This window comes from Gavialis gangeticus, unplaced genomic scaffold, assembly GCF_001723915.1.
Source record: "Gavialis gangeticus isolate Ggan-Ray unplaced genomic scaffold, GavGan_comp1, whole genome shotgun sequence".
In the NCBI taxonomy this organism is placed as follows: domain Eukaryota; kingdom Metazoa; phylum Chordata; order Crocodylia; family Gavialidae; genus Gavialis; species Gavialis gangeticus.
Window position 1 is genome coordinate 21,175,802 of NW_017729031.1, and position 13,886 is coordinate 21,189,687.

The window sequence follows — 13,886 nt, forward strand, 5'->3', positions numbered from 1 at the left end:
TAACATTTCCAAACTGGACTGTAGTCTAGTGCACTGGAATGAGTATCCCTTCCCTCCCCCAAATGCTAAAGGATCTTTTAATTATCACAAGTGGTTGGGGAGCTGATTTTACGCAGACCACCTGAAAGGAAGCAGATCAGCAGCGAACTGTCCCCTGATGTTACACTGAAGCCACTCCTCTGTAGTGATACCAGAGAAGTACAACAGGTTGAACTGATAGTACCTGGAGCCTCTGACCAACTATGACTATGCTTGATCTATGAGATTTGATGTGCTGTGCAGCCGAGAGGTGGTACGTATTGGTAATTTCTATAATAGGTTTATACTAGCAATAAAGGCTCCTATCTACTTTTAGGGCAGGCCATTTTTGTTTCTGAGAAATGGCCACTGAAGTACATTGGTTAGGATTTAAATACACCAAAGTTTAAAAAAAAGCAGAAAACTAAACCTTGCTTCTCCTCTTGCCTCCCTGTCCAACTTTCCCATACAACACTGTTCCATTTACATCAGGAACCTAAGAGTAACAATTCTGCCTGAAGGGTAAAGCAAAATGAAAACATACAAAGAGATCCATTCTTGCCAGTGCTGCAAGAACATCACCTTTTTAAGCTGGAGAGCAAACTTGGGAGAATTCAGGATCTAAAAACAACGTTTCTGTTCATAGAGGCTGTAACAACTTTGGGAATCTCACTCCCAGTTCCCCCCCCACCCCAACCCCATGGTACAGACTAGGACCAGCACATGCAGCCCTGACCCCGTGTGCCCCGTGCTTGCCCATGTGGGCTGAACAGAGGTGGCAGGGGACAAACTGTTGCTCAGCGTGGGGAGAAAGCGGCCCCTCTTTCCCCTCCATCTCCCAGCATCTCCACCGCATCACCACCGCTTCTGACCTGCCCCATTGGGCAGCGCAGGGCAGACATAGGGCAGCCCTGTGCAGGCTCCGAGCGGCTGCACAAGGGAGTGCCGGTAGCGGTAGGGGCTGCTTTTCCCCCGCACTGGGACTAAACCCACAATCACGTGTACAAGCGGTCCTGTAGTCTGATTTAAAACATGCAGATTCTACTCTATATATGTTAATCTTTTATAATCTATACAAGCTTCATTATATAACCCTTATTGCTAGTGACAGAATTTAATGTTGTAGTCTGGATTACCTACCAGATGATCAAACACCTGAGGAATAATATATAGTTCCTTGCTCTCTCCACAATTTAGTTTAAAAAATATAAATCAACTGATATCTTAATGCATATTTCATGTATACACCTAGCCTAAAGCACACATTTTTTGCTTTACTTGGTTTAAATATCAGTAGAATGAACATAAACAGGAAACATACACGTTTACCTGAAAATTTCCTTTTGTTGAGTACTCACGTCCACAAACCCATTTCAAAAGAGTACTTAACCCAGCTTGCAGCTTGGGGTTAGAACCAGACCAGTTAGTTGCTAGGAGAAAAGAAATGCCCACTTCAAACCTCATTGCCCTGAAATCCTTATATCTGAAATATCTTACAATCAAGATAATTCAGTCTTACTTTCCTAATTTACACAGGTGGAATACATTTGAAGAAAAAGCACATTTTTCTCATTCTACAGCATGGGAAATTCCCCCAGTGAAAGAAACCAACATCTTTGGATGTCAAATGCCACTTCTACTTCGTTTCCAGATCTGTTGACCTTATTTGAAAGAAGGACGTATTCAGGTAAGAACAGATATGTTTTCCAATTTTGCAATGTGCTAAGGCCCACTGATTCATTACAGTGGCATTTTCACTGCACTTTGACTAAGAAGTAGAAAATGGGATCACCCTTTAAATGCAGACAAAGTATTATATAAAAAGCTTCCTTTTTCTTCCAGGCCAGTGATTATCAACCAGGTTGCCTTGGCACCCTGCGGTGCCTTAAGATCCTTTCAAAGGTACCATGGGGTGCTACACAATGTTCAGTGTGCAAACATAATTCAAAAGATAAACCCAGACCACTTCAAATAGGAATTCATAGTGTTAAAAACATTCTGACTTGCTGTGGTCCTTCTAAGTTCCTTGCTACAGAAGAATTGCTCTAGTATTTTTCTATAGTCAAAAGGAGTGAAAACGAAGATCTAGCATTTTCCAAGGGATGCCTTGAGCCTAAAAAGGTTGAGAACCACATTCTAGGCAGGAAGAGGTGAAGAAGAATTCTCTTAAGGAAATTATATGGGTTAAAAAGACAGGATGGTGATGTGACTGTGTACAAGATCTTAATATTAAATCTTGTGTACAAGAAACACAATATTTCTGTCCTGAATTGATCTGGTGTTTCAAAGAAAACCAAAAAACAGACTTTGCTGGTTAGCAGAAGGAAAAATACTTCTTGATTTTGTATTGAGAATGAATGCCAGGTGACTTCTGAAGACTACCCGTCTAAAACACACAATACAAGTTCCTATTAGAAAAGGCTTCCAATTTTAACATCCGATTAGAGATTGTAGCTACAGAAGATAAAATATAAATCACACCTGTTGCAAGGTTTCAAATCTAGGTAGTATTAGTAAGGAGCAGAACAATACTGCACAGAACTGGCATTCTGCTTCAACATTTATACACTGACAAAATTCAGTTGACTATTTCTCCAATCCAATCCATTTCTTAAACCATAAAGGTGCAAAAGGCAGAAGTCAGTTTTTGCCAAGCAATCTTGTTCTGGGCAATTTCTTTAATCTTCTCAGGCTGAGCGAATCTTCTTAACTTGTAAGGTTGCTGTTTTGGACATAATGTTCCATAGAGGCCCATTACAGATGCAGTAGCAAGGAGAGGGAGTTGAGCTCAAAAGCTTTTACTGCTCTTTACAGAACTGGCAGTACTAGCAGTGTTGGGTAGTGTTGTCGATTGACAGCCCAAGGGGAGGAGACAGCTGAGATCTGTTCTCAGAAGCATAGCTGATTGACTGGTGCAGTCTCTTTGGATTTAGCCCTGATTTTTTCTGTCTGCTGACAGTGTTGCCCCTCGCGCCCCACCCCGCAACCAAATCTTTGTAAAAAGGGAAGAGCTGCTTGCTCATTGAGCCTTTTTTTTTCCTTCAATTTTACCTGCCTCCCTACCTGAGGAAGAGGAGGAGATGGTGATGCAACCACCACCAGACTTGGTTGCATGAGATACATGAACTCAGTCCAAAGCCAGGCAAACTCCCTGGTGAAACATGCAATGAAAGCAGTGAAGCAGGAGCGGTGGTCACTGCGTACACATCATGGTGTGAAGCAGAACTGAGTGGACAATCTCTCCTAACAGCAAATTCCAGCCCTAGGACACAGCTGACACATTTTGTGCCAAACTGCTGGCCTGAAATGGTACGTCAAGTTTGGAACTCTTCACAGGAAAAATCCAGGGCAGAGACATGACTGACGGGACCGGTTCTGCCCCCACGCTGCAGACTGAGGCATTGTAGTGAATCTCTGGACCTAGCAAAGTGAAGAATGTTTACGCACAATATTTGGTTTATGTGAGAAAGTTTGTAAATCACTTTGATACATTCAGTTTAAAGGTAACATACAGTAAAGCCTAGATCATTCTTTGGGTTTGGGTCCTTCGCCCTTGTGAAGGTGAGGATGTGTGAACCAGCACACCAGACTACTGGATGGGACTACCGAGGTGCTAGAGGTGAGGGGAAAAGGAGCATCCTTAGATACTGAAGTTGCATTTAAATAGCTTCATGGCTCATCCTCAAGTTGGCAGCCCACTGCAAACCGAGTGGGTTGCAAGCTATCCAAATGTGAACCGTCTGGGTTCTACTATATTATTATATAGTTTAAATAACTCTTCACAAACAGTGCCACTGGACAGTGAAAGGAATGAAAGTCTTCCGAGCTATTAGAAGGTAACCACAAATATTGCTGCAACTTAGAGCTTGTCTATGTGATAAATGAAGGCAAAAATAACCAAGTTATTTGTCATTCATACCTTTCATTATTTTGGTTCTAATCAGTGTGTGGATACTTGTATGAAATGAAAACAAGACTGTTCACACAGACTGGAACCAAAATAATGCAAGGTATGAAATAGATGATTTAGTTATTTTGATTTCATTTACAATGCAAACCTCTTCTGTCTGAAAACTATCAGTGAGAACGGACAGCGAGGTCAACGAAGAGATAATGCATTATTTTGGAGGATTAGGATACAAACTTCTTGTGTGCTGGGTGACTCATTTAGATTCTTTATCTGGTAATAAAGAATACCAACAAGCAGATAAATGTGTTTGTATTTCTCCATTCCTAGACACCAATTTTAAACAACAGTTTTGTCTAGTAACCCTTATGTGGCCAAAGCAAGCAAATAAACACGAAGTGTTTTCAGCTCATAGAAAGGGTCCTCTTGGGCTACTAATTCCAAACATTTATGAATGAGCTTGCCCTGGATGAGTCTGCTAAAGGCTACTATGAAAAGGGAATTTAATCAAGCCTGGAGTGTTTTGCAGAAATGATTATATGGCTGTTCTACATTTCTCCATATACGAGATTACCCCTCCCATTTGATCAGAGAAACAGCCACTCTGAGGATTTTTTTTTTTAATTTCCGCATTCCAAACAAATAGCAAATCTGAGAGTCAGTCCAGAACCATAAGTGGCCCTACTGCTGGCAAACAATCTCCACCCCCATCTGGGGCTTCAGATGTTTCCAAAACTTTTGGCAGGCATCCTACTTGCAGGCCCAAGCCCAGAGGGCTGGGGTTCAGATGCAACTGAGTTTTGCTTGCCCTCATTCGTAAGGCCCCGGGGCAAGCCAGGGAGGAGTCTCCCATTTTCATAAAGTGGACTTAAAGGCAAGACCTTCCCACTCCAGCAGCTAGGTGGGAGATTTACTATACATTACCTTGGCAGATACTGTCCCCGTGCCAGGAGAACAGTTTCCCCCGGTGCAACTAGGAAGACCGCCTCCATGGTCACGGTGTTTCCCTTGCCAAGTAAGCATAGACTACACTTGATCTGAGCCCACAAGAGCCACTTTGAGGAAATGGGATCCAATGCACCCAAGATAAAGGATATTGACTAACAAGCAGGATATAAAATCATCATCCTACCTAGGAAAGACATTTTCTCTCTTTTTCACATGCACTCAGGGTGCATTTTTCTCTTTTGTTTAAAGCAACGGTGTCAAACATCCAGTCCACCAGCCAGATCCTGCCCATGGGGCTTGTCAGAATGGCTCCTAGAGTCGTTGTGCAGGTACAGCCAGAATACAACCCAGCAGCAGGACAGCAAATAGCAGTGGCATTAACCCTTGTGGCCAAATGAGTAGCCCTGAACCAATCCTCATGCCAGATCAAGCCTACAGAGCAGCCCCATGCGCTGGATCCAGCATGTTCCCAGAACCAGTCTGGAGTGCAGCCAGCAGCATGGACCAACTCCAAGTACTACCTGCAATGGCTGAGTGGGACTGGTTTGGCACGTGCCACAGTAAGTCACAAATTTAGTTCAAAACCCATGGGCAGTGACCTGGGCCAAAAGATAGGGCTCTATGGGCTGTATCCAACACCTGGGCTGGTATGAATGACAGCCCTGCCTTCAATTATTTCCACTTACCTACCTTGAAAACTGTTTCAAATTCACTCAAAAAAAATCTGAAATGTGAACATACATTCAGCCATGGAGTCACAGAAATAGCCAGCTGAGTGATGATTAAACATTTTTGAAACTATTAAATTCAATCTTGAGATAGAAAAAAAAATAAAATATAGAGGGGAAAAACGGTTCTGACTAATATCGCACAGAAAAGAGATCTTGGTGTCATTGCACACAGCTTGTTAAAAACATCAGCTCAGTGTTCAGCAGCAGTCAAAAAGGCAAATAAAATGTTAGAAGGGGAACTGTACATAAAACAAAATGAGTCACCATGCCCTTTTATAAACCTGTGGGGCTTCCACACCTTGAATAGTATACAGCTTTGGTCCCCACACCCTGCAAAAGGATACAGAAGAACTAGAAAAGGTACAGAGCAAGACAGTAGTGGTGATCAGAGAGAGGCATGGAGATTAGGACTTTCATCTTAGAAAAAGAGAGATTTGAGAAGGGACACGACAGAAGCCTACAAAACATTGAACAGCACAGAGAAAGGGATTTATTATTTATGATCCCTCAAAACTGTAAGGAATAAATGGATATAAAATGAAACTATTAGAGACCTGGTTTAAAACCAAGACGAAGTTTTATCCCTTGGACTAGGGACAGACATTAAACAAACTGGTTTAAGTGGTCAGAAACCAGTTTAAACCTGTAACAGAACAGAAGTTCAGCTCATATAAACAGGTTTCAAAATGGCCAAAACCAGTTTAAGATAGATCTGGATGAATGCAGTATCATATTTAACTGATTTAGATTAAACCAGTCTATCACACTTCTTTCCCAGATCCCCTCCCAACTCAAGTTAACTCATAGTCCTCCAGCATCCCAGGATGGTTTGCATCTCCTTTGCAACCTCCCCTCCCCCCGGCAGGGTGGGCAGGCTAGCCTTTGCCCGTGCTGCCTGCTCCAGCTGAGTAGGGCCAGCCCTGCTCGCAGGCCATCACAGAGATGAGGCAGCAAAGCCTCTGTTCTGCAGCCCTGGTCCTGCCTGTACCTGTCAGCCCTGTGGGGTGGGGGAAGTGGGGCAACAGAGCCCCCTTCCCAATCCCTGGATAGGAGTGTTTCCCCTCAGGTGTGCACCCCGCAGTCACTGATGCTCAGGTGGAAGGAAGAGGGAGCAGCCCCTCCAGCTCAGGGCCAGTTTGGATCCTTGTGCCTTAGTGGGGGTTCCTCTGCCCTGCCACCTGGCCCCCACCCCCCGGTGCAGGGGGACAGTCCATCCAACCCAAGGCTGTGCCAGTGCCCCGCATCAGCCCACGTGGGGTGGGGATCCCAGTGGGCAGGGTCCCCTGAGCCCTGCTGCTGGTGCAGAGGGAGAAATCTCTGCTCCCAGCCCTCTGCGTGGTCCAGTGCTAGCTTAGCCTCACCCTGACGGGTACAGGAGGGGGGACGGTCCTTCCAGCCTGGGCCCGAGTTGGCTCACGGGACTCTGCTTGGGACGGAGCACAGAGACCTGGGCCGGCCCCAGGCTGGAGGGACTGTTCCCCCGCATCTGTGGGGGTGGGGCTAAGCCGATGCTGGACTGCAGCAGGAGGTGGGAACTCCTCTGCTGGCAGGGCTGGCAAGGTAGTGAACGTAGTAGATAACCTGCAAACTGGAAGTTCCCAACCCCAATTGCTAGACCCTGCAATGGGAGAAGGTAGAAAATTCTGGACATGCCTTTTTCACACACCCCTTCAGCATACAGTCTGCCACTATTCGAGAAAGGCTAGTGGGCTAGATAGACCTGTAATCTCACCCAGTAAATGGCATTTCTTATGTTCTTATATACATGACCCATCTTGAGTGTTTAGTATTTTAATAGTATTATTTAGTATTTTGAAAGTTTGTTAATCTCTCTTAATTGCATTGCCAACCCAATATTATATACTTTAAGCTATCCTACACCCCAATTATGCTGCCAAGCTCCTCTATTGTTACAGCCCCATATTTCTGACTTTCATGTTTCCAAAGCTCAAGACATTTCTTATGCTCTAACCGATCCATAATTCTGCTCCTCTATATCCTTCTTGAAAATTGCATGTTACCCATTCATACTATGACTGTTCCTTTTGTCTATTTTACCTAATACTATTTTGGGGTTTTTTGGCTGTTTTATATGCACACTTTTTTGCTCACCATGGAAAAGGCCCAGAACTTTAAAAGACCCTCCTGTTTCATGGTATATGGCTACATACCAACAACAGAAAACAAACAATGCAATACAAGCACAGGGTACAATGCCAGAGGGTACCTGGTTGTGCCTTTAGATTGTAATCTTCAGGGCCGAAATTAAATAGTAGATTTTAGCTGTTACATGTTACCATATATAATTATATACCTATACTACTAATAATCTTTAAATACATGCTTTAAAATAATGCATGCCACAATACTTTCTGAACCTGAATTTCTTGTGCAAGAGTCGGGATTGGGAAAAAGAGAAGAAAAAAGCCAAACAGGGCCAAGGTGTGCTTTCAAATATTGCAGGTCTTCTTCCTTTGAGATATTCTTGTTTATTAGATTTTACTAAAACAAACATCCTCTGTCTCTTTTCTATGCTTCCTTCCCCCACTTGCTTTTCTTAAATAAAGATTAAAAACTAGATAAAAATATCTGTATTAACACTTATACCACTAACCTGTATTATTTTTGTGATAGAAAAAATTCTAAACTGTAGCTATGTAAAGCCAGGTCAGTTTTAAAGTGATATTCATGACAGCTTATTCAAAGTTCTTACCACCCTGCCCTTAGGGGGAAAAAACCTATTAAAAAGTTTTCCTATTTTTTGTATAAAATAGTAACATTTACCAAATTATGTATTTTAGTAAACATCTCATCTCATAGTTATTTTAGCTCAGTTACAATTATTTTTAAATGCATCAGAATTAAAAACATTAAGTAAAATCTTTAGACAGAAAACAAAAACTCATTTTTTAATCCTTGCATGCAATAAAAATTACTGGTATTATCCAATTTAAATTGTTCACAAAGTCTATGTGAAAATAGGTGATGCTCGATGAGCAAGAATTATAAGTAAAAAGCTTCTTTGTGTTCAGACTATAATTTGTGTCACCTAAAATCTTAAAACATTCAGAAATTGATTCTTGCATTCATATTTTAGAAATGCATCCTTTTAAAAAATGTGTGTCAGCACCACCTGTGACCTTTTCCGAATGAATATAGCTTAAACATTTATCTGCTTTGTCTAATGGCCCAAATCTTCATTTCAATTAAAAAAAAATCCCACACCTGACGTGTTAAAATGGCAGCATAGCAATTCCGTTAAAAAAGAAATGACACAGAAGCTATGGTTATATACAATCCCATTTTCACTCTGAAACCCAGGAGTCCATGTTTTGCCCTTCATTTCTCCACCACCCCTAAGAATGAAAAATTAGGATACATACCTAAAATTGTTTAAGATATACATACACGCTAAGTTTTGAGGTCCTGCAACTGGTGATTTTAATAGTATTCTAATTCTAGTAAAATCAAAACCTTTCATTTATTCAGGGGTTGTAGGGATCGTGCATCAATTTTAGCAGCCAAAATAGATAATATTCAGGGAAATATTTAAACAAAGGAATTATGATAAACATAGGTCTTAACACAAAATTTTTATAGTAAGTTGATTTAGTGATCTGTAAATTACTGTATTATTGAAAGACTGTTATTTTTTGTTCCATAGTCACAAAGTTTCTATAGGCCAACATTAATTAATTTTACCAAGAAGCCTCATAAAATGCAAAAGTACAGTAAGAGCTTCTACATACATACTCTTGCTATTTGTTAAAAAAATGTAACCATCTACTATCTGATCCCATATAATTTACAGGTAATGAAGATGCCAAAATTACCAAGATGCAGAATAACAAAAATTAAAAAGCTACCAATGTCCTTTGATTAACACTAGATTTTCTTAAACAGCTTTCTGCTATAATAAAGCTATGATAGTTCAGGGCTTTGTTTGTTAGTTCTACAACTTAAAAAAAAAAAAAAACAACAACAACCCAGAAATGACATAGTCTTCAACAAATTATCAGTTCTCATTTCTAATCCCCACGCTCCCTGAAAAAACCTGATTCTATCATCTAAACTGGATTTACACGATACAAAAATGAGATTAATGCCTTGCATAGCTTTATAAATCTATCATGTCTTGTATAGCCTGTCCTCAAGCTGAAGACAGATGAAAGAGTCTATTTCTGGTTTAAACATGTATCTATTAGTTTCTTTATAAAAGAAAATATTTTAACTTTACTTAAACTTACTTACTATAATGACAAGAGGCCAGTAATGTAAGAAAAATACTTTTTAAATCTGATTAACTGAACAGGTTCTCTCCCCATTTTTGCAACCTATAAGCACATCATGCCTTTTTCTTAAAAATGATACATTTATAATGATTTTCTGATTCTGGCACTGGTTTTGTATTAATTTATAATGCTATTCTTGCTAGATTATTTTTATCAAACCAATCTGCCATACAATTACTGCTTTTTTTTTTTTTTTTTTTTAATAATCTGCCTTGAAATAAATGATACGTAAGGATTTTTATCTCTGTTTGTAACATGCTTATTTACATTTTCTATGCTAATGAATTAGGCCTAGAAACTGCTTTTGTGAAAAAATATAATTGAATATAATCATTGGCTGTAACCAGTCTGTAGAGGCTTTTTAAAGCTTCTTTTCAAAATATTTTTAAACATTATATTATAAAATTCACATACCTGCATCATACTGGCATTTAGCTTCATTATGCAGAGTTACTGAAGATAGGTTTTCCATAGTATCATATCAAGGCTCTATATATTGCTCCTTTTTAAGAGCTTACTGAACAAATACACTTAGTGGATAATTCAAGCATTTGTAGGTACCTGCTCAAGCAGTCTGTTAAGGCACTTGCTGAAGCCTGAGAGACAATAGAAAATCAACAGCTGTATGTTGTGATGTCAGTAACACTAGCCAGTCACCACACAGAAAAACTAAATGCATCAGAGGCTATATTGAGCTCTTCATTAGCAATTCAGCAGCAAGTGATGCAAAAACCTTGTGAAGCTGTGAATGTGTTATAAAATGGCTGTAGGGATTTTAATCGTTCTTCCCATTTAAATTCTGGGGCATGCAATCAGACTCTCTCCCACCAGAAAAAGTTTATACTATGCAACTCTTTTCTTCCTGCTAATTAACCCAAAAATCAATATTGAATGAAACCAGTGTTGTGTGCAGTATTCATTTTCCTCCTAATTCCATATACAAATACAGTCTAAATCTACTTATTCCATTTTATATCATAAACATTGGTATAGAAACACTCAAAAAATAATAATGCTATTTGTCTCTTAAGTACTTATATGGCTCTCGTCACAATAATATCTGAACATTAAGATCCAGATCCACAAAGGCATTTAAGTGCCTAATACCAATGAATTGAACTGGAATCTGTAGCTAAATCTAAGCTTTTGGACTGCCAAGTGCTTCTTTATTGCATTTTCAATTGCAAGGGGCAAATAAACTGTGAGTATATGTCAGTTTGGTTGCTCCATGTCTCTTGAGAAATTAGTTACTTCAGTATACCAGCAGCTGGACTCAGAAAGAGAACAAATGTCTAATGACAGCATTCATGCTACCCCAAGGTGTTTGCTGGATGAAGCTACTCACTCAGAGATTTTCCGAGCAATATATTAAGAATACCCTAAACCTGAATTGAGATACATGGCAGAATGGTAAACTAGAGCTTCTTGCACCTCTGGAACAGGGGATGTGTTTGGGCCTAGAACAGGACAACTATACACTTAAATGCACGAGAAAAGCTCCACCTATCATTTACTGCACTATCAGAGGACCAGGATTCCAGAAGTAGTACACCTCAATAAAGCTGTCATGACTAACATGCATAAAACCGAAATAACAAGGCAGTGTGGAGCTGAACTCAGTCTTCATTAATCATTGCTTCTACTAAGCATTTTAGCACATATCCCATGGCATGTTGTGGATGCCTAGTGCAACTTACAGGAGATTCAACTAGCAGACTCCCACAATTCCTCTTCTGGAAGCCATTACTTTGACTACTGCCCTTTTAAATTGTAGTCAAACAGCATGGAGGAAAAATTACAAAGTATCATAATCAGTACACTAGCCCAGGGGTGGGCAAAATGTGGCCCGAGGGCTGGATGCAGCCCACCAGGCCATTCTATCTGGCCTGCGGGGCCCATAAAAAATTTAGAAAATTAATATTTATCTGCCCTGGGCTCCCTGTCACGTGGCCCTCAATGGCTTGCCAAAACTCAGTAAGCGGCCTTCCACCCGAAATAATTGCCTGCCCCTGCTCTAGCCACACTTTCACTTCCCCATCAGTAATGAATCATAACTGCTATTGTTTGAACTCTGTATCCATTGTGAACCTGACCGGGTCAATCCCACTATTGCTTCATCCAAAAAAAGATCTGAGCAACAGATCCATGGGCAGAGGAGGGACTAAAAAGATGTCTGGAGAAGACAAGTATTATGCTGTCCATCACTATCACAGCCAATCAATCTCAGAAGCTACAGAGTGGGTAGACTAGTGGAAATATGCTGCTACATAGTCAGCTTTGTATCATCTGCAATTATACTCCACAGCATTAATACTGCTGAGTACAACTGGCCCAAAAACAGATTCTTCCTGCATAGAGTATCTTCCTTCACTAAGAAAAAAAAAACAAAACAAAACACTTTTCTCCATGCTCAAGTGTGATGGGACAAATAAAAGCAAATAGACTCTCTTTATAAAAAACCTTTTTGGAAAATCTCGAGAAAGGTCTTTCTCCATCCCACTTCAACTACATGATAGCACCAAGCCAACCAGCACATACACAGGTGTATAAACACAATGCATTTCCCCATGGTTCCTGCCCTCTAGCCCAACAGGTAGTTTGGCATAGGGGGTGGGAAGAGAATGAATTAGGAATAATAGTCTTTTTTCTGTTATCTTCAGAACTAGAGGTTCCACTTACGGGAGGGACTAAGATAAATATTCTTCAGAGAATTCAATGAAGAAAGAACTGCTTCGAAACAGCCAACATCTCCCAAGAGTCTCAAGGACATCCTGGCCTCAGTTTCTTTCAGGTATAATGTCTTCTTTTAAAATGGTTGCTCTCTCACTGTTCATAACAGAAGTGAATATGTGCTACAACTTGGGGAAAATGGCAGCCCCCTATGCTATAAGAAACCAAAGATAAGTACTCATAGTACCGGCAGAAGAAACCTGTGGGCACCTTAAGTCGTCGGTCCCAACCACAACAATGGATCACAAAAAATCTTGCCACACATCATTAGACACTGGTACTTGCCACGGAAAGGAAGTCTGCCAACTGGTATCACTACCAGAGGTCTTTTTGAATTAAATGATCATGGTAAAATATAAATGGAAAAATGTATACCAAGATGTTCCCACACTAGTAGTTGCATACCGCTTAAGTGAATTCACAGAGTGCTATACTCCTGTAAAATATTAATTTTATTCTAAAATCTGGAGCCAATTCAAAGACTCCACAAGTCAGCATAAAGCATTTATCGGCTAAACATTAACAGTGATCAGCTAATAGCTAGAGTGATCCTATGAAACAATTTGTAAAAGCTTCAGCCAACTAAATAATGTCTATATTATATATCCTTAGTCATTACAGATACAGACAGTAGGAAAGGATTAAACCATCCCCCCAAGATTTAACTTAAAATTTACCTTTCCAAAACCTGAAAAAAGCTACATTTAGTCAATGTAATTTAGCACCAAAAAGTATTCTATAGCACATAGTGATTATGTACCAGGGAGACCAGAGGGTGAGGGGCAAGAGGGAATGGGGAACAAAACAGATCTAAACAATTTTTAAAAAGCATGGAATTGTTCACTGAAGGTACAGATATGCATCAGATGTCTACTGTAGTGCAACAGAAAATTCCCACAAATTCCAAAACCACTGGTGTCAGCAGGAGGTATTGGTTATTTCCACTGCAATAAAACTAAAGCAAATATTAGAATACTGAGCAATCAATTCCTTTCTAAGCAAAAGGTAAGAAGTTATGATATTCTTAATACTTAAAATTAAGATTAGAGATCCTAATATTAGGAGACGCTAGGAAGATATATCAGTCTTTAATTACAATGTATGTATCATACAGAGAACCATTACCCAAAACTAATTTATTTCTTCTTAGACATGTAATGTAACAGATCCCCACTAGATGTTGTAATACACTCTAAAAAGCTAGGAGGAATGGCTTTATGCAAAGACTATGCAATGTGCAACTACGTACAAAGAATAGAA

The 13,886-nt window shown here is 40.1% G+C and overlaps 1 protein-coding gene across 9 annotated transcripts in view; it reads right to left on the reverse strand.

The window, feature by feature from the left end:
* Positions 1-13,886, reverse strand: part of R3HDM1 (R3H domain containing 1) — a 188,774-nt gene that overhangs the window by 140,965 nt on the left and 33,923 nt on the right. The window contains exon 1 of one of the 9 annotated variants that reach the window (XM_019522482.1): positions 10,311-10,446. The exons of the other annotated variants lie outside the window; for them this stretch is intronic. The gene's annotated coding sequence lies outside the window, so the exon portion shown is untranslated. Of the gene's footprint in view, positions 1-10,310; positions 10,447-13,886 lie in introns of those variants that run through there. 9 annotated transcript variants of the gene reach the window in all.